This window comes from Sorex fumeus, unplaced genomic scaffold (genome assembly GCF_029834395.1).
Source record: "Sorex fumeus unplaced genomic scaffold, SorFum_2.1 ptg000029l, whole genome shotgun sequence".
Classification (NCBI taxonomy): Eukaryota; Metazoa; Chordata; class Mammalia; order Eulipotyphla; family Soricidae; genus Sorex; species Sorex fumeus.
In genome coordinates this window covers 1,683,135-1,704,655 of record NW_026606086.1, presented here as the reverse complement: position 1 = coordinate 1,704,655, position 21,521 = coordinate 1,683,135, and the positions used below count along the sequence as shown (strand labels likewise).

At 55.3% G+C, this 21,521-nt stretch overlaps 1 pseudogene; it reads left to right on the top strand.

Annotated features, from left to right (window-relative positions):
• LOC130024577 (vacuolar protein sorting-associated protein 33A-like) overlaps positions 1–21,521 on the top strand; it is a 174,966-nt pseudogene that overhangs the window by 8,032 nt on the left and 145,413 nt on the right.

The window sequence follows — 21,521 nt, the reverse complement described above, 5'->3', positions numbered from 1 at the left end:
TCTGGGAAAGAAACTGGAAGTTGCTATATTATTAACCCAAAATTAACAGATCCAAAGATGTTTATAAGCACCAACTCCTGTACGTTTGAAGCACATGTCCTCACGTTGAGTTTTCTGGAAAAAGAACTTGAGTAGGACCGTTACTTTCAGCCTTCATAATACCCAATAGCAGTCCTTGACCTTAGAATCTATGGTAGGGAATTCAAACGGTCTATACATGAATCATGGTTACTTTGCAGGATATCCAAATATTATTACATCGTACTGTGAGTATTCTGTAATACTACGTTGTAAGTCAGTAAACTCTAGATTGGAGAGAGAGCCCTGGGGAAAGGCTGATGCCTAGCAAGCAGCAAACCCAGATTCCTTTCCCTGGCACTTCATAGGGTCCCCAGTATCCCCTCCAGGAGTGATGCCTGAGCAGAGCTCGGAGGAGCCTCAGCACTGCTGGATATGGTTCCCAAGTCCCTTCACGAATATAAGTAAGCACCCATTTTGTGGAATATAATATATATGGTCACGGTCCTCCCGTTGTTCATCAATTTGCTCGAGCGGGCCCAGTAACGTCTCCATCATGAGACTTGTTGTTACTATGTTTGGCATATTGAATATGTCACGGGGAGCTTGCCAGGCTTTGCCTTGCGGGCGAGACACTCGGTAGCATGCCAGGCTCTCCGAGAGGGGCGGAGGAATCGAACTCGGGTCGGCCATGTTGGCTGCATGCAAGGCAAATGCCCTACCCGCTGTGCTATGGCTCCAGCCCATAATATATATATGTATATATATACACACACACACACACACACACACACACACACATATATGAGATTGATATCCAAGGTTAGAAAAATGGGGGCCAGGAGGCCTTGTCAATGGTTGGAAACAACCACAAGTGTAGGGGACAGAGGATGCTTAGGATAGAGTAGGGACCAGTATGGCAATAATGGTTGTGATGTAGGCAGGTAGATAGGGAAAGGCCCTTTGCAATGAAACAAAGTTTCATGGAAGAAGAATTCTAGGAATGAGCCACCTTGTTGGATACAGAAAGCAAAGGCCCGATAAGACCATCCGCAGACCCTGAGGATAAAGGCCTCCTCCCCATGAAATTCCTCTTTTTGGACCTCCCTGGTAACCTCCTTAGCAACAGACTTTTACCTGTGAAGAAGCCCCAGGTTGGGGGCAGGTAGGAGAAACCCTATAAAGGCCACCTAGAACAAAGGAGCCCATGTGCTTCTTGCGCCCATGTGGCCGAGCACATGTGGTGCCCGAGCACTTGTGTCGCCCGCATCTCCCCTCTTGAGATGTGTACTTTCATGCTTTCGTGTCTAATGCTGGGATGTGTGTAGGGGCTCTCTCCACTCTCGGAGAAGCCTGCGTTCTCTCTGGACGCGTTACTCTCTCTCTCTCTCTCTCTCTCTCTCTCTCTCTCTCTCGTACTCTCCATTCCCCCGCTTATCTGCTTATCCCTTTCTCTCCCTCTCCAAAAATCCTCCAAATAAAATCTATTTGTTTCACTGCTTGTCTACTCCTGAAATTCCTTTCTGCGAGGCGAGACAAGAACCCAGTAACCTTGGGTCCTGGGTGGCAGAGGTGGGTGGGGAGAAAGTGACCGTCTTTCTCCTCCCCGCTTCACATAAGTCACCCGTGGGACCCACCGACATCAATATCACAGTGGGAGGGCTCTTGCCTTGTGTTTTGTCTGACTCAGGTTTGATTCCCGCACTCCATATGGTCCCCCGAGCACCGCAAGGAGTGCTCTCTGAGCACAGAGCCAGGGATAAGCCCGAACACCGCCAAATGTGCCACAAAAAAGAACTGTCTTGTTACAGATTCGTTTTCTACATGTACTGTTATGACTAAGGAGAACAAAAAACTTCAACCAGAGTATCAGGAGAAAAAGACATAATTCAACAGGATGGAAAAAATCTTGAACTGAGGTGGGGCAGATAAGCCCAGAATTTGAACTTCCTGCATAAATGCAAACGAAAGTCAGAATGCAAAGGACAAATAGGGGAAGTGCAGGATAGCACAGCGGGCAGGGAACTTGCCTTGTTTGAGGCCAACCCAGGGTCGATCCCTGATCCCCAGCATCCCAGGTGGACCCTCCCCCGCCAGGAGTGATCCTTGAGCGCATCGCCAGGAGTAAGCCCCTCACATCACCAGGTGTAGCCCCAAAACAAAAGAAAAGAAAAAGGCACATGGGCCTAAGCATATCTGAGCTTTGCTCTGAAGTCTGGGGCCACAGGGAGCACAGGCTTTGCAGGAGGCAGAGTTCCCTCCCTCCACCCAGCCCCCAACAAGGAGCCAGGAGTATCCCCAAGGCCAGCCCACTGCCAGTCTGCCGAAGATGGAGGACACAAGGAAGGGAAATGCATTTCCCATGAAATCTACTGTGCCGTAATTTCCTGTGACACAGCGCACCCCACACCCCACCCCCACCATCAGTTCTGGTTGCGGGGAGACCCCCTCCTGTGTACTCTTGAGTGGCAATTGTCGGGGTCTGCTGCGCGTCCACGGTTGCCGCCCATCTCAGCTCCTTCCATCTGCTCATCCTCCCAGCCCCCCACAGATGGTCCCAAATGGTCGGTTCATCCCTGGTGCTATTTGCAGGAGACAACTCCCAAGTTGGGGGCACACAGACACCAGAGTCCCATCCTCCCCCGCGCTCCCCACAACGCACAACCCCCAGAATCAAGGTTGGCGCCCCTGGCTTGAGGAGGAACCATCCGTCAGAACGGGAAGCAGTTTTTTGTTTCATTTTGGTTTTGTTTTTTTAAGACACTCGTCTTGGCTAGCAACTTAGTGCTGGAGCGGTAGCACAGCGGGGTAGGGCCTTGCACGCGGCCGACCCGGGTTCGATTCCCAGCATCCCATATGGTCTCCTGAGCAACACCAGGAGTAATTCCTGAGTGCAGAGCCAGGAGTAACCCTGTGCATCGCTGGGTGTGACCCCTGGCAAAAATAAATACATAAATAAATTTTAAAAAATAAATGACCCATTTGACCATTTGTCCATTTCCCTCTGCTGTCTCATCACCTCTGTTCCCCTTCTCCCCCTATGTCCCAGGAATGTTTATGCAGCCGTCCATGGAAAGTCACTCTTTCAGGGGCCAGGGAAGTCGTAGAACTGGTACTATCTTGTCTTGTACACAGCTGAGCTGGGTTCAATCCCTGGCACCCCATGTGGTACCCTGAGCCCAGAGCCAGGGTAAACTCTGAGCATGGTCAGGTGTGCACCCATCGACCCCGAAGGAAAAAAACTTTCATTGAATCTAAGGAACAAATGATGACTTTATTATTTTTTTTGTGGGAGTAAAAAATTTTAAAACTATTAAAAAATTTTAAAACAAATAATGAACTGTTTCTTCTCGTTAATCATGGCAAGTTGTGTCTGATTCAGAAATCTGAAGACAACTCAATTGTAGCTAATCCAAGGATCTTGATCGCCAGGTAGAGATTGTAAAGGATTCAGATGTAGGTCTGAGTGTGATGGTACATAAAGTGCTAAAAGGAATTTGCTCTGCTCTCAGGTTGAAAGCCTAGAAGGGTTTAGGTCCAGTTTCCCTGGGTTCATGCAGAAACCGCTGCCTGCCCCCAAGGGACTTGTTGGCGTGCAGTCCTGATGGTGGATGCTCTCTCCATCCTGGGCTCCCACATGGAGGCGCAGAACTGCTGCCTCTGAGCAAGGATGTCGGCTACACTCACCCAGCCCCTGGGTTTGCTGCGGGTTTTCCCCAGACTGTAGTTATCTCCAGCTTAGCTGCACGCGATGTGTGCCAAAGGTGTGTCTCTGCACTTTGTGAAAGTCAGCGTTTCTCTTGGGAGCTTGTCTCCAAGTTAGGTTTTCAGACAGGTTGAAAACAGGTCCAGTTGTGGAAGGCAGGGCCAGTCCTGCCCTGCTCAGACCACTGCTAAAGCCCAGAGAGGATGGCGGGGGGGGGAAGTCCTGTTCAGAGTCCCCCACTTCCCTGACGGCCAAGGACAGATACCAGAATCAGAATGTCAGGCTCAGGCTTTGGTCAGTAACTCTGCGGGGCCGGGAGGCAGCCTCCGTGGTCCTGAGCTCACTGTGGGTGCTGATGTCTGGCTGTCTCTGCGCTCGCGCGCTGCCGTGCTCACCTCACCCTCTCTTTTTCCTCCCACTCCTGCTTCCTTTGCTCTATCTGTGTGTCTTTGATGGAAAAACTAAATAAACTCTATCCACGTTATAATAAATTTCATATATTTTTTTAGTTTCTAATATTTGGTTCTTGTTTTTTACATTTTGAAAGGCTGCCCAGTAACACTTTAAGGCATTTGCATGATGACTGAGATTTATTTCTTATGAAAGTTGTAAGGAAAGAATCTGGATAGTGTGATCCCTTGGGAAAGGTTTCTGGCCCCGGAGACCTCCCTTCCGGCTCTCCTCCCTCTGCTGTTCCTCATGACACCAAATCTAAAGCGTATTTGTGACTCGGGAATCGGTAAAGAGGCCCAATGTCCTCTAGCCACTTGTGGATTGCACGATAGAAGTCAGAGCTGAGAAGAGACTAAAGGAATTAGCCGTGAGGACTGGTCAGCAGGAGCAGCTGCCGGGGTCTGTTTGGCCGTGTCCATGTAGGGGTCGCCACACGTGCCCACTCGAGGAAAGGCTGCCAGGTGATTGTGCAATGTTCCAGGCTTGTGTCAGGAACACGCCAAGGAAGCTGCCCTCCCCTCCTGCCTCAGGCTAGTTGGATAGTCCTGACCAAAGAATGGGAGTCTGGGACTGGAGCGACATTCCAGCGTGGAGAGCGTTTGTCTTGCACACGGCCAACTTGGGTTCGATCCTTGGCATCCCATATGGTCCCCCAAGCACTGCCAGGAGTAATTCCTGAGTGCAGAACCAGGAGGATCCCCTGAGATCTCTCGGTATGACCCCCTCCCCCCAAAAAAATCGGAATCTGCTCACGATCACGATCACAACCATCCTGTTGTTCGTCGATTGCCTCGAATAGGCCCCAGTAATGTCTCCTTTGTTCTAGCCCTGAGAATTTTTAAAAAAGTGCCATATTCAAGGCTCTTTCAGGGTTAGTAGAATGAGACTCATCATTGTTACTGGTATTTGGCATATTGGGTAAGCCACGGGGAGTTTGCCAGACTCTGCCTTGTGGGCAGCTTACATTCGGTAGCCTGCCAGTTTGTCCAAAGAAAGAATGAGATAATAAGATGCTTCCGGGAGCTGGGTTTTATAGTCTCTGGGTCTTGGCCGTTGATGGGATTACAGGGCACAAGGGGGCCAGTTGGTGGGTGTAACCCCTGCCTACTGGAAAATGGAGGATCTGAGTGGAGGATGCTCAGCCCCAATCTGAGCAGGCTTGGAGATCTCAGCCCCAGGACACGCATGCCTTTGTTCCTCTGCTAGTACCTTCATGCCTGTGGAGAGTGGTCTCAGCATGGTGGTGGCTGGTTGTAGAGGTCTTCGGATGCCGGAGCCCTGGTTGGGGTGGGGAGGGAAACTCAACCAGCTCCCCTCCAAGGGGCCCCGTCGAGGACAGCCAGGCGCGGGGGCAGGAGACTCTGCTCATCCTCCTTAAACCCCTTCACTTTGAATAAACATTTAAAATCAGACTTTCTAAGTATGTGTTAGATTTAGAGCAAGGAACTCTTAAAATAATCTTATGGTGGGATCAGTTACCAAATAAGTTTGTTTTGTTTTGCTTTGGGGACACAGTGCTCTTCAGTCATTCCTGCATCCAGAGACCATGCAGTGCTGGGGACCAACCCAGCTCCCCTGTCTGTGAAGCGTAGACCCCAGCCCAGCCCCAAACACATGCCATAGGAAAGTCAAGATTCCTGACCCACAGGGTCGCATCAGAGATTTCCTTTCCACTAAAACGCTCTTATTTCCACCTAAACAAGATCCTATTCCCTAGCGAGGTGTTGCTCATGTAATAGCTTAACTGCACAGAAGTCCACCCTTTCCGGTGTATTTCCAGCCCTTGGGTGTTGAATTCAGGAGATCTCTGTTAGTCTCAGATTCTTTGCTTACTACTTAATGATCTGGAGTGTAAGTGTGAGCCAGGCGCTGAGAGAAATACACACTTCTCTTTTCATCTCTGTGAGAATTTCCGTTTGCCGTAAACCCATGAGAAGTCTGTAATGTGTGTGCGGGTATCTTGGGTCTCACTAACGAGACATACATTCTGCCATTTCTAACATGGGCCTTAGTCTCCAATTCCTCCTGTCAGTTTTCGGAGGCATCTGACCCTCGGAACATGCTCCTCGTTCACCCACTCACCCGGGGACCAGAGAGACTCGTCTTTTTGCTGTAAGTTATGCCTCATTCAATGTGTCACCTGCCCCATCACTGGTGCTATGGCCCAGTGCATGTGATCTAAACATGCATGACCCAGTGCCGCAAGGTGGGATGGAGGGAGTACCCAGTGGCCCTGCCGGCTTCTCCCAGGGGTGCACATTCCCTCCATCCCCAAGGCACACAGATTCGAACCACTGAGTAGGACACGAAGATCCACAGCTGTCCTGGACCCCAGACTTTAATGAGATCCCCCACTTCACACGCACCTCTGTCTCTGTCCCAATATGCATCCCAGGAGCCACACTTCTGTCCCCTCTCATGTCCTTTCCAGGCTGTGGCATTGCCCAGTCTTGACTGAACGTCCGTCCCCACCCTGTGCTCCCCCACACACGTCCTTTTGTGTGTGTTTTAATTGTTGTCATTGCTTGGTAATAATTTATTCAAGAAATAGCACTTCAACCTGGGATTAGGTGTTTCAAAGAATTCTTTTTTGGGGGGGTGGGGTGGGGGTGCAACAAGTCCTTTTTTCCTTTTTTCTTTCGTTCTCCATCTCCCAAAGTTATTAACTTGTTTCTTAAAATTCAAATGGACGCAATGATACGCGGGTTCTGGCATGTACACATAGGCAAACTTTTTCTTCCTCATATTCAGTAAAATTTCACTAAACTTCTGCAAGCATCAAAGCCTGGGCCCCTCCCCCCGCAATAGTCCTGGGAGCCGTTGAGCATCAGTTCTAGGGCAGTTGTGCACTGGCCTCTCTCTGGGTTGATTTCGGGCACAGGAAGGGAAGTCGAGGCCCCAGGGGCCGTGAGGACCCGCAGAGCCCTTGACCAGCAGTCTGTGGCCGGAGGGTCCAAGGAGACTCAGTGGGCTGGGGGTTCCCGGAGGTTCGTGCCCAGCCGCAGTAGCAGCAGAGCGCAGTGGGGAGAGGACGGTGGCCCCCTGCCCAGACCCGCCCCTGGGACGGCGGGCAGAGGTCGGGCCTCTCCGCCACAGAGAATGGGATGCAGGAGAGACCCCCGACCAGGGTCAGAAGAAGCCGAGCCGTCCAGGCTTCGCTGCATACCTTTGAGCCCGTTTCCCCACCTGGAATGGAGGCCGCCCCCCCCCCCCCCCAGCAGGCGTGGGGGTGCGTGGTGAGTCTCGGGCGGGGGACGCTGCAGCGGGGACAGCCCCCTGCCGGCACGTGCGGGCCGCCCGGGCTCCGTTGACCCCCATCTCCTTGGCCGCGCGGAGCCGGGCGCCCACGAGGAGGAAGACGCGGAGCCCCAAGCCTGAGCCCGAAGCCACCCCCGGATGGGACCCCGTGCCGCACGCGAGGGGCCCCCGCCCGCCCCGCCCGACTGGCCGGACGCCGAGGCCACCTTCTAGTCCTGCTGCCGCCACCGCCGCCCGCTCCCCCGGACAGACGCCTCCGGACTCAGACCCCCGAGACGGAGGGGGGGGGGGTCGCACCCACGCCCCAGGACTCGCGCGCCCTGCGCGCCCTGCGCTCCCCGCGGCCCGCCCGCTGCTGCCCCCCAGGAAAGACAGTCACGTGGCCTCGGGGTGAGCCTCGCTGGGCGCTGGGGGCTGGGGTCCGCCCCGCGTCGGGGAGACGGGCGCCGGGGGTCGCCCGCCGGGAGTCGCCGGCCCTGCTCCGGCCCCCGCCAACCAACCTGGCGCTACGGATCTCGGGCATCCGGCCAGAGGCCCCCCAGGGACCCCTGCGCGGGCAGCGCCCCCTCCTGTGGCTCCGCAGCCACGGGCCGGCCCCCGAGGGGCCGGCAGGGAACCCCCGGGTCTGGGGACGCGGGCCTGAGCGAGGCGCTGCTGGGTGCGGGTGGGCGGGACCCCCCGTGCCAGGCCGGCCCGGCACCTGTGCAGTTCGCACGGCGGCCAGCAGAGGGCGCCGCGAGCCGCTCACCGGCCTGCTGGGGCTGCAGGTCGGTCCCTCACTGGGCAGGACCCGGCGACGGCCAGGGGAACCCCAGGACCCCCTGAGACCGCTCCCAGGAGCCGGGGCGGGGCGGGGGGGGGGAACATGCCCTCGCAAGGCCAGCTGGCAGTGCAGGGGAGATGACGCCAGGGCGCCCTCGTCCCCCCGCCCCGATCTTCCCGGGAGGGTCCCTCCGAGGGAGCAGAGGCAGCGCTGTGCCCCGTCTCTGCTGGGGGTCTGGGGGGTCTGTACAGCCCTGGGGAGTGCTGAGTCTCAGCGGCCTGTGCCCTGGTTCGGTGGGTGGGGCACCCTCGGCGCCCCTAGCGGGACAGTGGGAGATGAGGTGGCATGGGGCCCTGGGGTCAGAGCTGGGGGTTCTTCTGCTTCCGTATGGGGGTCACAGAGACCTTGGTGACCTGGGCCCTCTGGGCTGGGGCCAACCTGCAGCCCCTGCTGTAGTCTGGGCGGGAGAGTCGCGGGGGCCATCCCAGCTGCAGCAGTGCTTGGGAACCATGTGGCGCAGACCCCTGTGCTGCCTCTCTGCCCCCATTTTCTTGATTCTTTCAAAGAAGCGTGTGGGAGCCAGAGACACTACAGCAGACAGGGCACTTGCTTGGCGTGCAGAAGACTCGGGCTCAAATCCCGGCACCCCATAAGGTCCCCCTGGGTCTGCCAGGAGTGACCCCTGAGCATCGCCAGGCGTGGCCCCAACAGTCCCCGTCACTGACACTGTTCATCGATTTGCTCGAGCGGGCCCAGTAACGTCTCCACTGTGACAATTGTTACTGTGTTTGGTATATTGAATAGGATACGTCACGGGTAGCTTGCCAGGCTTTGCTGTGCGGGCGAGATACTCTCGGTAGCTTGCCGGGCTCTCAAGAGACCTCGGGTCGCCATGTTGGCCGCTTGCAAGGTAAACACCCTTATTTTGGATCACACCCGGCAGTGCTCAGGGCTTACTCCTGGCTCCGCACTCAGGAATTACTCTTGGTGGAGCTCAGGGACCCTATGGGAAGCCGAGGATTGAACTCAGGTTGGGTCATGTGCCAGGCAAACGCACCTGGGCATTTGTGCCTCTCCCTCTGCCCCCACCCCCAAGAAAGACGTTTTCTCCCTCACAGTCAGTAAAATTTCACTAAACTTCTGCAAGCATCAAAGCCTGGGCCCCTCCCCCCGCAATAGTCCTGGGAGCCGTTGAGCATAGGTTCTAGGGAAGTTGTGCACTGGCCTCTCTCTGGGTTGATTTCTGGCACAGGAAGGGAAGTCGAGGCCCCAGGGGCCGTGAGGACCCTCAGGGCCTACAACCAGCAGTCTGTGGCCGGCGGGTCCTAGGAGGCTCAGTGGTCTGGGGGTTTTCCCACCTGGAGTGGAGGGCGCCCCCGAGCAGGCGTGTGGGTGCGGGGTGAGTCTGGGGCGGGGGCGCTGCAGCGGGGACAGCCCCCTGCCGGCACGTGGGGGACGCCCGCGCCGCCACTGACCCCCATCTCCTAGACCGCGCGGAGCAGCGCGCCCCGGGTGAGGGAGACTCAGAGCTGGAAGCCTGAGCCCTATGCCACCTCCACCAGACTAGGACCCAGCCCCGCCCGCCCGAGGGGCCAGACGCCGAGCCCGCCTTCCAGTCTGGCTGCCGCCGCCGCTGCCCGGACCCCGCGGACAGACGCCTCTGGTCTCAGACCCCCGCGCCCCCGCGTCCCAGGACTCGCGCGCCCTGTGCTCCCCGCTGCCCGCCCGCCGCTGCCCCTAGGAAAGACGGTCACGTGGCCTCGGGGTGCGCCTCCCTGGGCGCCGGGGGCTGGGGTCCGCCCCGCGTCGGGGAGACGGGCGCCGGGGGTCGCCCGCCAGGAGTCGCCGGCCCTGCTCCTGCCCCCGCCAACCAACCTGGCGGCACGGAGCTCGGGCATCAGGCCGGAGGCCCCCCAGGGACCGCTGCGCGGGCAGCGCCCCCTCCTGCGGCTCCGCAGCCACGGGTCGGCCCTCGAGGGGCGGGCAGGGAACCCCCGGGACGCGGGGACTGGCCTGATTGAGGCGCTTCTGGGTGCGAGTGGGCGGGACCCCCGCGCCAGGCAGGGCCCGGCACCTGTGCAGTTCCCACGGTGGCCAGCAGAGGGCGCCACGAGCCGCTCACCGGCCTGCTGGGGCTGCTGCTAGGTCCCTCACTGGGCAGAACCCGGCGATGGCCAGGGGAACCCGAGGACCCCCTGAGACCCTCCCGGGAGCCGGGGAAGGGGGTGGGGGGGTGGGGAACGTGTCCTCGCAAGGCCAGCTGGCAGTGCAGGGGAGATGACGCCAGGGCGCCCTCTCCCCCCACCCCCATCTTCCCGGGAGGGTCCCTCCAAGGGAGCAGAGGCAGCGCTGTGCCCCGGCTCTACTGGGGGTCTGGGGGGGTCTGTACAGCCCCCGGGAAGCGCTGAGTCTCGGAAGCCTGTGCCCTGGCTCGGTGGGGCACACCCGGCGCCACTAGCAGGATGAAGGGAGATGAAGGGGTGTGATGTCACTCTTCTCACGTGACCGCGGCGTCATGTGGCGGTGGGGCCCAGAGGCGCCAAGGCCGCGCACCTGCCGTCAGGCGGGTGAACCTGAATGTGCTGAGCGAGTTCCTGGACATGTGTGTGGGCAGCAAGCTGAGGGCCAGGGCGGGCAGCAGCCTCTGGGTCCGGGGGCGCCCCCCAGAGTCGGCAGCCCCGATAGAGGGGGCGTTGTGCTCCCCACCCCTGCGGCTCGGCTCTGGGAAGGAAAACGGGGGCGACTGGAGTCAGTATCAGCAGGACAAGTCCAGCCCCAGGTCCAGGCACTCCCCGCTGTCCCCGTGTGCGGGGTGGCGCTGCATGCTAGCTACCCTGGGTACCACTTTTCCCAGCTGCCTGTTCCTCCCCGGTTCGCGCAATCAGTTACGCCAAATGAGGAAAAAGGACCCTGGTGTCGCACAGGCGAAATGCTCACAGGCCGCTTGGCATTCGTCCTGGCTCCCAGTGACACCATCCTTACCTAGGTAGACGTGAAGGTCAGCTGGAGGCATGACTCTCTCAGGGGCACATGACACTGTCCCAGCTTTCCAAATACTCTCTCAGAATTAAGATACCTATGGGATACCTACACTAGAGGTTTTCATTTGATTGATGCTGGATTATATGACGCCTGTTACATGCTGGGTTGAACGGTTTCCTTGGCAGTTCACCCACGGGGTTCATGACCCCAGTCTGACCCCAGGACACTGCATACACACTCTTTGTGGATGACAGTGAATGTGCTTCCATGGCCAGGAGCACCCCTTGCCCTGACGCTGTTTTTCTTCAGGCCACGGAATATGAGTGTGGTCAGCTATTGCAAGTTCTGTTTGTCCAGAGTTTGCAAATGACTGTTGTTTGCTGTTGGCCGTTACTGAAATTGCTTTTACTAAAACAACGGGACGCTTCTCTCTCCTGCAGGCAATAGTTTGAGATGAGTATCTCACAGGACCATTTGGCTTGATTGCACAGTACTCACTTCTAAAGGTAAAAAGGTTTTGGTTATTATTACTTTTTTTGAAGCTGTTATTCTTTACTCTAGCAAGAGTAATATGATGTTCACTTCTGGAGTAACTGGTGTGCAGAGCTGTCTGGTTTTTAGAATCACTGATGCTGTTATGAGTGGTAAATGTTTTATCTTCTGTGGACCTTTTGTTTATTTATTTGAAGTAAAAAAAACATTTTATTTGGTGACCTTTAGGAAGAGGATGAGCGGAGAGAGTAACATTTCAGGAGAGACCGTGGGCTTCTCCAAAGACAGAGAGAGCCCCTACACACATCGCATCATTAGAAAGGAAAGCACAAAAGTCCCCATCTCAAGGAGAGCTGCGGGCACCGCATTTGCTCGGCTACATGGGCACAAGCAACTCAGGGGCTCGGGCAGCATAGGAGCCTTCAGTGGACCTTTCAATGGTGGGTGTGCACCCCCCCCTTCTCCTTGACGGAGCGGCATGTCTTCTGATTGTTACTTCATGTGGCTCCAAGTTTTTCAGACACAAGATAGGTTACTTCAGCCTGAATTTGTACACCTGGCTTTGGGGAATCTAAATTTTTATCCTAAAGTGGTTTTGAATTTTATTTGGGGGCTCGTGCCAGGCAGTGCTCAGGACTTACTCCTGGCTTTGCACTTAGGATCACTCCTGGCAGTGCTCAGTGGACAGTATGGGGTGCTGGGGATAGAACCCCAGGTCAGCTGAATGCAAAGCAAGCACCTTAACCACTCTACTTTCTCCCTAGCCCCAGGTCTCCTGAGCACTGCCCCAGGGCACCTCCTGGTGGTGATTCTTAGCAGTTTGAGGAGGCTTGGCGCTGTGGTGGCAGGGATATCCCAGGCCACTCCAGTGGCCTCTCTTGGGATGCACATGGCAATGCTTGAGACCCTTGTGGTGCCAGGGGGCGAAGTTGGCAGTCATGTGTCAGGCATGTACCGTAACCCCTGCATTCTCTGACTCAACACTAAAGTCTACTGTGCTTTGGAATGGGAGTGTTAGAACACCTGAGTTTTTGTTGTTGGTCTGTTTTGTTTGGGCCACCCCTGGCAGTGCTCAGACTTACCCCTAGCTCTGCACTCAGGAATGACTCTTGGTGGTGTTTGGGGACGGAGTGGGAGGCCGGCAATCCAACCCGGGTTGGCTGCCTGCAGTGATGTCTGAGTTAGGGTCAGCTGCTAAGCTTTAGGGGTTCTGTTCACCATTTGTATGTGTGCTTTCCTAGGAACATGAGGTGGAGAAAATGTTCACACTCAAAGGAAGCTGGTGCAAGCAGCGGATGTCAAGAATATCATTTTTTTCGTCAGACCCCGCTAGAACTGATGGATATAATTGCTGAAAATGTGCTTAGGTATCTCAGAGCTGATGCATGGTCCATACGGAATCATTCCTCTAGTGGTTTTAGTGCTCATCAGGACACCTTTGCTTGCCAGCGCTTTAGGAAGTGGATCTTTGGACAGATGTGAGAGTGTGTCGGAGGAGAATGGGGGGTCAGGAGTAGGATACTCTGCAGTCAATGAAGGATAGATCCTCGGAACCCAGTGTGGTCCCCAAGTTTTCCAGGAGTGACTTCTGAGTGAATAGCCAGGAGTTATCCCTGAGCACCTGCAGGTGTGGCCCAAAAACTATAAATAGAGAATGGGAAACTTTGTGCATTGGGGCTTGGGGAGGCAGGGCAAACCACAGAAACCCACTCTCTCAGGACAGTAGGAAGCTCCGGCCTGTCTCAGTAGTAGGACCCAGATTTTTTTATAAAAAGAAAAACAGCTAGTGGTTCTTTTTCAAGTACTGAATACCATATGCTCAAATTTCATAAGCACCGTCAGACGAAGCTGATTAAAATTTAATGCTGCAGCATCTATGGAGGAAGTGCACCAGCCCCGTCTGCATTATGTCTGATCGACGTGGCCCCTACGGACGGACTTAAAAGCATACGGGGTATTTGCGCAAGATCGGGCACGGTGTGAAGCAACCTTTTATTTTCCTAGAGACATTGCTTGATTAAATAGAAACATTTTTTTTCTGCAAGAAACAGATGTCCATTGCAATAACCCTGAGAGTTTTTTCTTTTTTTTTTTCTCTTTTTGGGTGACACCCGCCAATGCACAGGGGTTAATCCTGGCTCTGTACTCAGGAATTACCCCCGGTGGTGCTCAGGGGACCATATAGGATGCTGGGAACTGGGAATCGAATCCGAGTCAGCCGCGTGCAAGGCAAACGCCCTACCCACTGCGCTGTTGCTCCAGCCCCAACCCTGAGAGTTTTCATGTCCCATCAATGGCCCAAGAGAAGCAGCACTGCCCCTTGGCAGAGCACAGGTCAGCGGTTTCCAGAAAAAGCATCACATCAAGAGAGCAGGAAAACTCGAAACTTGGGCCGAGTCGGTAGTGGGTGGTTAGCTCATAAGTGTCTCTTTAGAGCCCACTGTGTGTCAGGCACAGGTGGGGCCCTGGGGAGCAGTCCTCGCGTCGGGGCCTCGGGACAACGCACAGTCCTTCTCTTGCAGTGAAGACAGACGTGGCCCCACAAGAGATTTCCACATTTTGTTTGTGCCCCGGCGTAGCCTGCTGTGTGAGCAGCGGCTGAAGGACCTGGGCGTCCTGGGCTCCTTCATCCATAGGGAGGAGTACAGCCTGGACCTCATTCCCTTCGACGGGGACCTTCTCTCCATGGAGTCGGAGGGCGCCTTCAGAGTAAGTTCAGTGTTTGCCCTTTGAACTTGACACTCATTTGTGATGGTGACACTCACGCTGGCATTTTAGTGATTCCTGGAAGCGTCCAGTTTCTTCCTTTTGGGGAGAGATGGGAGTTGGGCCACACCCAGCAGTGCTCAAGGTTTACTCCTGGTTCTGTGCTCAAGGATCACTCCTGCGCTTGCTCGGGGACCATATGTGGTGCTGGAGCTAGAACCCAGATTGGCTGCGTGCAAGACCAGCGCCTTCCCCTGTGCTGCCTCTCGGGCCGCTGCTCCTCTTGCTTATGGAGACCCTCCTGTTCCAACAAATTGGCTTAAAATTGTTGTTGCCCTTACTGAATTCTCAAAAATCAATTGTCCTTAAATGTGTTGATTTCTGGTGTTTCTCTGCTGCTGTTCGATGTTTGTCCTTGTGCCCTCCCACCCTGAATTCACTGTGGCTGTGGAGGAAGCTTTGAGAGTGGAAGGCAGGGCCACTCCAGCCAGAAATAGTCAAGTCTGTCACTGCGTTTTTCCAGTTAGCCCTTTGTGAGTGATTTTGTTTACATGACTTGCCTTTCCCCTTGATTGAGTCTTGGCAAGACCTGAAGACTTTTATCTTACATTTTCATTTTCTAGAAATAAAATTGCTTACATTTTTCATTCAAACTCTTGAGGTTCTGCAGTGTGACCTCAGGGTTGGGTGCAGGGTGTGCGGGAAATTCTGTTTCTCCCACACGACCGTCCCAGCCCGTTTCCTACTGGTTATTTTCAGCACATATTTATTTGTTTGCTTTGCTTTGGTTTTTGCTTGGGGCCTCACCTGGTGATGCTCAGGGCTTACTCTTGGGGGTCCTCAGGGGTCCATATTTGACTCTTTGATGCCAGGGAAGCACCTTCCCACTATACTATCTATCTGGCTCCCAGAGTTTTTCTTTTTTAAATATTGTCTTTTTCTGAAAGGTTGTGTTTTGTTTGCAAATATGATTTTATATGTTTTGTTTACTATCTTTATGACAGGGAGCACTTCTGAAAAATTTCTCTTTCAAAGTGTCAGGTTGGCTCTTAGGGGTGCCCGGGCCAGAACTCTGGCTCTTTCTTCTGTGGGGTGAGGTTTCTCCATGCTGAGTCCCTTAAGAGAATCTGTAGACCCAAAAGCATTGATATATTTGAGTTTTCAACCAGATGTTTTTCCTATGGCACATTCTTCACTGGAAATAGGGAAAATTGGGCATGGCTGGAGTTCTGGCAGGCCGAGTGGGGACCCCCCTACCAAGTGTGTAACCACCACCTAGAGTGTGCTACCCTCAGCCTCAGCAAGAAAGGGAGGGAAAGGGAAAATAAATACCGCAATGAAGGGGAAGATGCAAGGGGGAAACACATCAGCTTGATAATGTCTTCTAAAAACGTCGTACCGGGCCAGAGAGATAGTGATGTGGGTAGGGCACTTGCCTTGTCCCTTGCAGACCCGGGTTTGTTCCCTGGCACCCCATAAGGTTCCCCAAGCCCTGCCAGGTGTGACCCCCAGTGCCAAGCCAGGGAGTTAGCTGGAACCCGTGCACGGCCCCAAAGCTCCCAGTGCCTGTCTGCGCCCTCTGCGCCCTCTATCATTGGAAGCTTGTGCAGGTGTGTTTGAGACGCGACCACGTTTCCCTGCATTCCTTGGGCATGTGAGTTGATTTGTGGTACTGCTGCTGCTGGTCTCAAGACACGACCTTTCTAGAACGCAGGTGCATCACCAGATTTCTGGGCACCATTTCCCCTCGGCATGTTGGTCTCAGCAGCACCTTAAGAGAAAGAACCTGGGGCTCGCTTTGGTTCTGGGCTGCTGTCACCCAGCTCCCTGTGGGTTTGCTCACGTCTCTGGGCTTCATCCTGTGGAATCCAGAACTTTCCTGGGCTCCCCGATGGTCTCTCCCCACCCCAGTCATGAAGCAGGGAGGGGCTTGCATGGCCTTGTTTGGTGACAGGACACAGGCCTGCATGCCCCTGTGTGGTGACAGGACAGGGGCCTGCCCGGCCCTGTGTGGTGACAGGACTAGGGGTTGCCTTCCATCCGAGCCATTGCAGGTCTGGGAGCGGCCTCTCTGCTCCCTTTCCCAGTCAGCAGTGCGGAAGCGTTGAGGAAGCGGCTTGGTCACCCCAGCTGTGGATAGGAGTTTTCTCAGTCACACCCAGGGTTGCTCCTGGCCCTGCGTGGGTGGGGCAAGGCCATCCCAACAGACAGACCCAAGACAGTTCGTTGCCACGGGCCCCACATCCGCCCGTGGATGCTGCATTCACGCCTTCTCTCTCGCCCTGAGCCACGACGGCCCCCGAGCCCGCATCACCTGGGGAGCCCCGAGTTCAGGACAGGAGGGACACACACACCACCAGTTATGACCCTAGTGGCTGTTAAAGAGGAATTGCAAGGGCTGGAGCTATATACATTCGGAGGGCATTTGCCTTGCACGCAGCTGACCCAGGTTCAATCCCCGGCATCCCATATGGTCCCCGAAGCACCACCAGAATAATTCCTGAGTGCAGAGCCAGGGGTATCCCCTGAGCCTCACCGGGTGGGAGTTGTTAGAGGTGTCTCTGTAGTAATACGCCGTTTTTCAAAATGAATGTTTTGTTGGGTGCTCGGGGCTGGGCAGGGCCAGGCAGGAGCCGGCTTAGCTGTCCGCAGGCAGACACAGTTCCCGCTCTGAACAGTCACCTGGGCCCCTGAGCAGTTTGAAAGAGGCCCCCTAATGCTTTCCTTCCACTGAATCTTCCTCTCTGCTCTGCTCCAATGCGGAGTTTCTGGTCCTTTTCTGAGGACTCTTTGGACATCCCGACCAGGATATTTTGGACTGAAGTGTGAGGCTGCACCCCAGACTTGGCAGAGACATCCTACGTGATCTTTGGGGATGTTATGCTCAATCTGGGCCAGGCTCTCTGGGAGGTCTCCCTCTCTACCCCGCCCTCAGTCTGCACCCCTCGTCCTCACGCTCCTGCGGTGCACGCCTGTTGGCTGCTGCCTTAGACAGGGTCAAAGATTCCACGATGAGGGACTGGAGCAATAGCACAGCAGGTAGGGCGTTTGCCTTGCATGCGGCCGACACGGCTTCGATTCCCAGCATCCCATATGGTCCTCCGAGCACCACTAGGAGTAGTTCCTGAGTTCATGAGCCAGGAGTAACCCCAGTGCATTGCCGGGTGTGACCCAAAAAGAAAAAAGGTAAAAAGAGAGTCCCGCGATGGGCACCAGCAGTGCCGCCCCATCAGGTGGAGTGCAGGTGAAGCGCGTTGTGTGATTTCCCTCCTCTCCTCTCCGCACTTGCTGGATGAAGGGATTGAGGCACAGGAGAGATCTTGAGGCCCCGCTGGGGACCGTGTGTGCTGTCAGCCCTGCTGAACCGCCCAGCTGTGGGGCGCGTGCGTGCTCTTTGCTCTTTCTGGGCCAAAGATGTTTCTTTTTGTCTGTGTGTTAAATGGACCTTGTGGCCCTTCTCCGAGACCGTGGCTGCGCTCCTGCTGTCCCCTGTGACACTCGCTGCTGTATGTGGGAGAGGCTGCCTGCCCTTCTACAAGCCCAGAGTGTTCTGCTGTGTGGTCACACGGGCAGGCGGAGGCCAGCCTTTCCTCGCCCGCCCAGCAATGCTTGCCCCCAGTAGAGATGCTTCCTTGAGGCCTCGGTGCTGACTCACAGAGCCTGTGCCCACCCGCCTGGCCCTCTCCCACAGGAGTGCTGCCTGGACAGCGACAAGACGGGCCTGTACCACGCGACCAAGGGCCTGATGAAGCTGCTGGCCTGTACGGGACCATCCCCTAGAACTTCGGCAAGGGCGAGTGCGCCAGGGTGAGCCGGGGCGGGGAGGGAGGCCTCTCTCCTGCGGGTGGGGTTTGCGGCTCCACCTCGCAGTGCTCTTGGCTCTGTGCTCGGGCCACCAAAATGAGTCTGTCTGCGTGCAAGGCGTGACCCCTGGCCCCTCTGCTGTCTCCCAGCCCTCTTTCCTTTTCTGTTTTCTGTTCTTTATCTTTTCTTTTCCGTCCCTACTCTCCCTCCCTCTCTTGCCCTCTCCCTCCTCCCGCCCTCTCCATACCCTGCAGTGCTCGGGGCTCACTCCTGGCAGGGTTTGAGGGATCGTACGTGGTGCCAGGAATTGAACCTGTGTCAGCCACCTGCAAGGCAAGCATCCTACCCACCATACTGTCTCGGGCCTGTCTAGTTTTATTTTATTGTTCCATTTTTTTCCGTCTTATTTTTAAATTTTGGATTGCCGGGGTCTTTTTAGCTTCATTTAAAAATCCGCCCATTGCTAAAAAGGCTCTCCCTGACTCTGTACTTTGTTCCCACCAAGTGGCCAATATGATGATGAGGATGAGGAGAGAGTTTACAGAAAGTCAGAATTCAATATTTCCTGTTTTTGATAACCTCTTGTTGCTTGATTGAAATGTGGATTCATTAACGCCCCTTGCGACTCAGCTGACATACGAAGGACTCGTCGATGAAATTTATGGCTTCCAGAACAGTAAGTGAAGCGACATCATTTACTAATAGGTTAGCTGAGTAAAATCAATCTCAAAAGTGTCTGTTTTTAAAGGTGTGGCATTTGTGTATAAGTCAGAATACTTGAAAATGTCAGGCACTGACTTTCAGCCCAAGGTTAAAGCGAGCTCGAGCCAGGACACCATCAGGGAAACTGAGGCGAAGGCCTTGTGCAAAGGGCCATGCGGTGTGCAGCCCCGCTGCTCAGGCCGCCCAGGGAGGCGTGAGGAATAGCGCGTTTCTGAGGGGTGCCTGGGTCTGAGGTCAGGGGGCTTTGGCCCCGGGTGTTAGATTCTGTAGCATTTCAGATCTGAGTGGGGGCTAGGAAAGCTCACGGGGCTAGTGCCTGGCGCACAGCCAGCACTCGGTTCCATCCGCGCTCCTGCCTCGTCCAGTGAGCACTGAGCCGGGAGTATCTCCTGCTGGGATACAGTCTGAGAAGTTTCCCACAGTCTGATTCGTGTCTTTTCTTCATAATACGGAGCCCCAGGCCGCAAGAGAGGTAACTCCGGCGACTTCAGGAGTGGCCCTGGCCGGGGGCTGGGGAAACAGCCCTGGGGATAGAGCCCCGGTCTGGAAGGACGGGGATGCAGCTAACTGCATGGGGTCTCTCTGGGAACAAGAGCCCTGCAGCTGCTGAGTGCTGGCCGAGTCCAGACAGTGCTGTCTGTCCAGTGTGCCAAGCTGGTTATCGCAGAGTGGATTGCGATGGCGTGTGTGTGCGTGTGTGTGTTCGTGTGTGTTAGTGTGTATGTCACTGCAGTGGTGAATGCGTGGCTCAGTGACAGCGGCCACGGAAGCAGAACAGGACCACACATGGAGGCATTTCCACACAACAAAGCGTTTTCCTGCTCTTTCATGATTATGGGGGTGTGTCCGGTTTATTTTTTACCAGTTGTTCCAAAGGATAACTTCTTAAGTTACTTCCTTTTGTGGGGACAGTCGTAAGCAGTGCCCAAGGGACTGTGGGGCTGATCTCGGTGATTTTCTGCTCTGTGGGGCCAGTCCGTGGCCCTGGGGCCACCGGGGCTGTGCCTGGCAGCGGCTGGGGGTGATGCCACACACACAGTCCCTCCCCAGACTCCTGCTCCGAGCTTTCACTGGCACGGGAGCACCCCGTGCGAGGGGTCCCCACCTCCTGGTGCTTCTGCAAGTCCCTCGAGGGATCTGGCAGAGGTGCTGGGGTGGCTGGTGCGGAGGTGTGAGAGATGGGACTTGTGGGGTGCCTCCGGGGGGAAGGCGTTTTGGGAGCTCACAGTCTCTTCACATCACACACTTACTTCTGATCAAACATTTAATTAAGGGAGAGGGCTGGAGTGATAGTACAGCGGGTAGGGCATTTTCCTTGCAAGCGGCTCAGCCCGGGTTCGATTCCCAGCATCCCATAGTGTCCCCTGAGCACCACCAGGAGTAATTCCTGAGTGCAGAGCCACTAGTGACTCCTGTGCATTGCTGGGTGTGACCCCCCCAAAAAAGAAAAAATTAAGAGAAATCTGAAAAACAAGGAGAACTTGGGCTTCCCCATAACCCCCCAGCTCTGCGCCCGTGACTGGACCGAGGGCGAGGGCAGGTCCGTGCAGGAGCGGCGTGCAGGCTGCCTGGGCCAGCGGCTGCCCCTCTGCTTTGAGCTGGAATGCGAGGTCTGGCCGACCTCGTGTATCTCAGCATGTGCTCAGGCCCCAGGTCCCGCGGCCACCGTGGCGTGCTGTCTCCAGACGCTGGTGCCCGGGCTGTTCCGAGGGGCTTAGGATTTGGAAAGCATCCGAGAAGTATTTTTCTTCCGTTGTTCACTTTCTCTCCCACATTCTCCGATGCAGGAGTTATTCTTGTTGCTTTATGATTCTCAGCACCCACCCCACAGTGCTCAGGGACCACACGGGGCAGTGCTCAGAGGAACAGACAGCTGGACTTGAGCGTGCGCTGCCCCCGATGACCCGTCTCTCTGGACCCACAGCAGTGGAGCTGATTGTGTGTAGACACGTCGGGATTTGTGTTGAAAGTGGAGGAGATGATTTTTTGAAAGGAACCAACTTGGAGCTAGAGGCAGTGCAGCAGTTAGGGTGAGTTTGGTCCCCAGGACCGCATATGGTTCCCCCAGTCACTGCCAAGAATGAGCCCAGAGCACAGAGCCAGGAATAAGCCTTGAGCACTGACAGGTTTGGCCCCAAAATCAGAAAAAGGAAACAGAAAGGAAAGAAGCCGTTGGAGCTGTCTCCGGCCTCAAGCAAACTTCCATGCTGAGATGATTCCTGGGATCTTGTTTTTGTTTTTGTTTTTGTTTTTGTTTTTCTTTTGACTTTTCTTTTTCTTTCTCGGAGAGTATCTTGCCTGCATGGCAAAGTCTGGCAAGCTACCCGTGACGTGTTCTATATGGCAAACACAGTAACAAGTCTCAAAATGGAGACGTTACTGGGCCCGCTTGAGCAAAATCGATGAACAATGGGAGGACAGTGACAGGGGTCACACTTGGCAATGCACAGGAGTTACTCCTGGCGCGGCACTCAGGATTTACTCCTGGCGGTGCTCAGGGGGCCATATGGGATGCTGGGACTCGAACCTGGGTCTGCCCCGTGCAAGGCAATCACCTTCCCTGCTGTGCTATCACTCCAGCCCCATCCTGGGCTCCTCTTGGCTTGTTGAAATGGC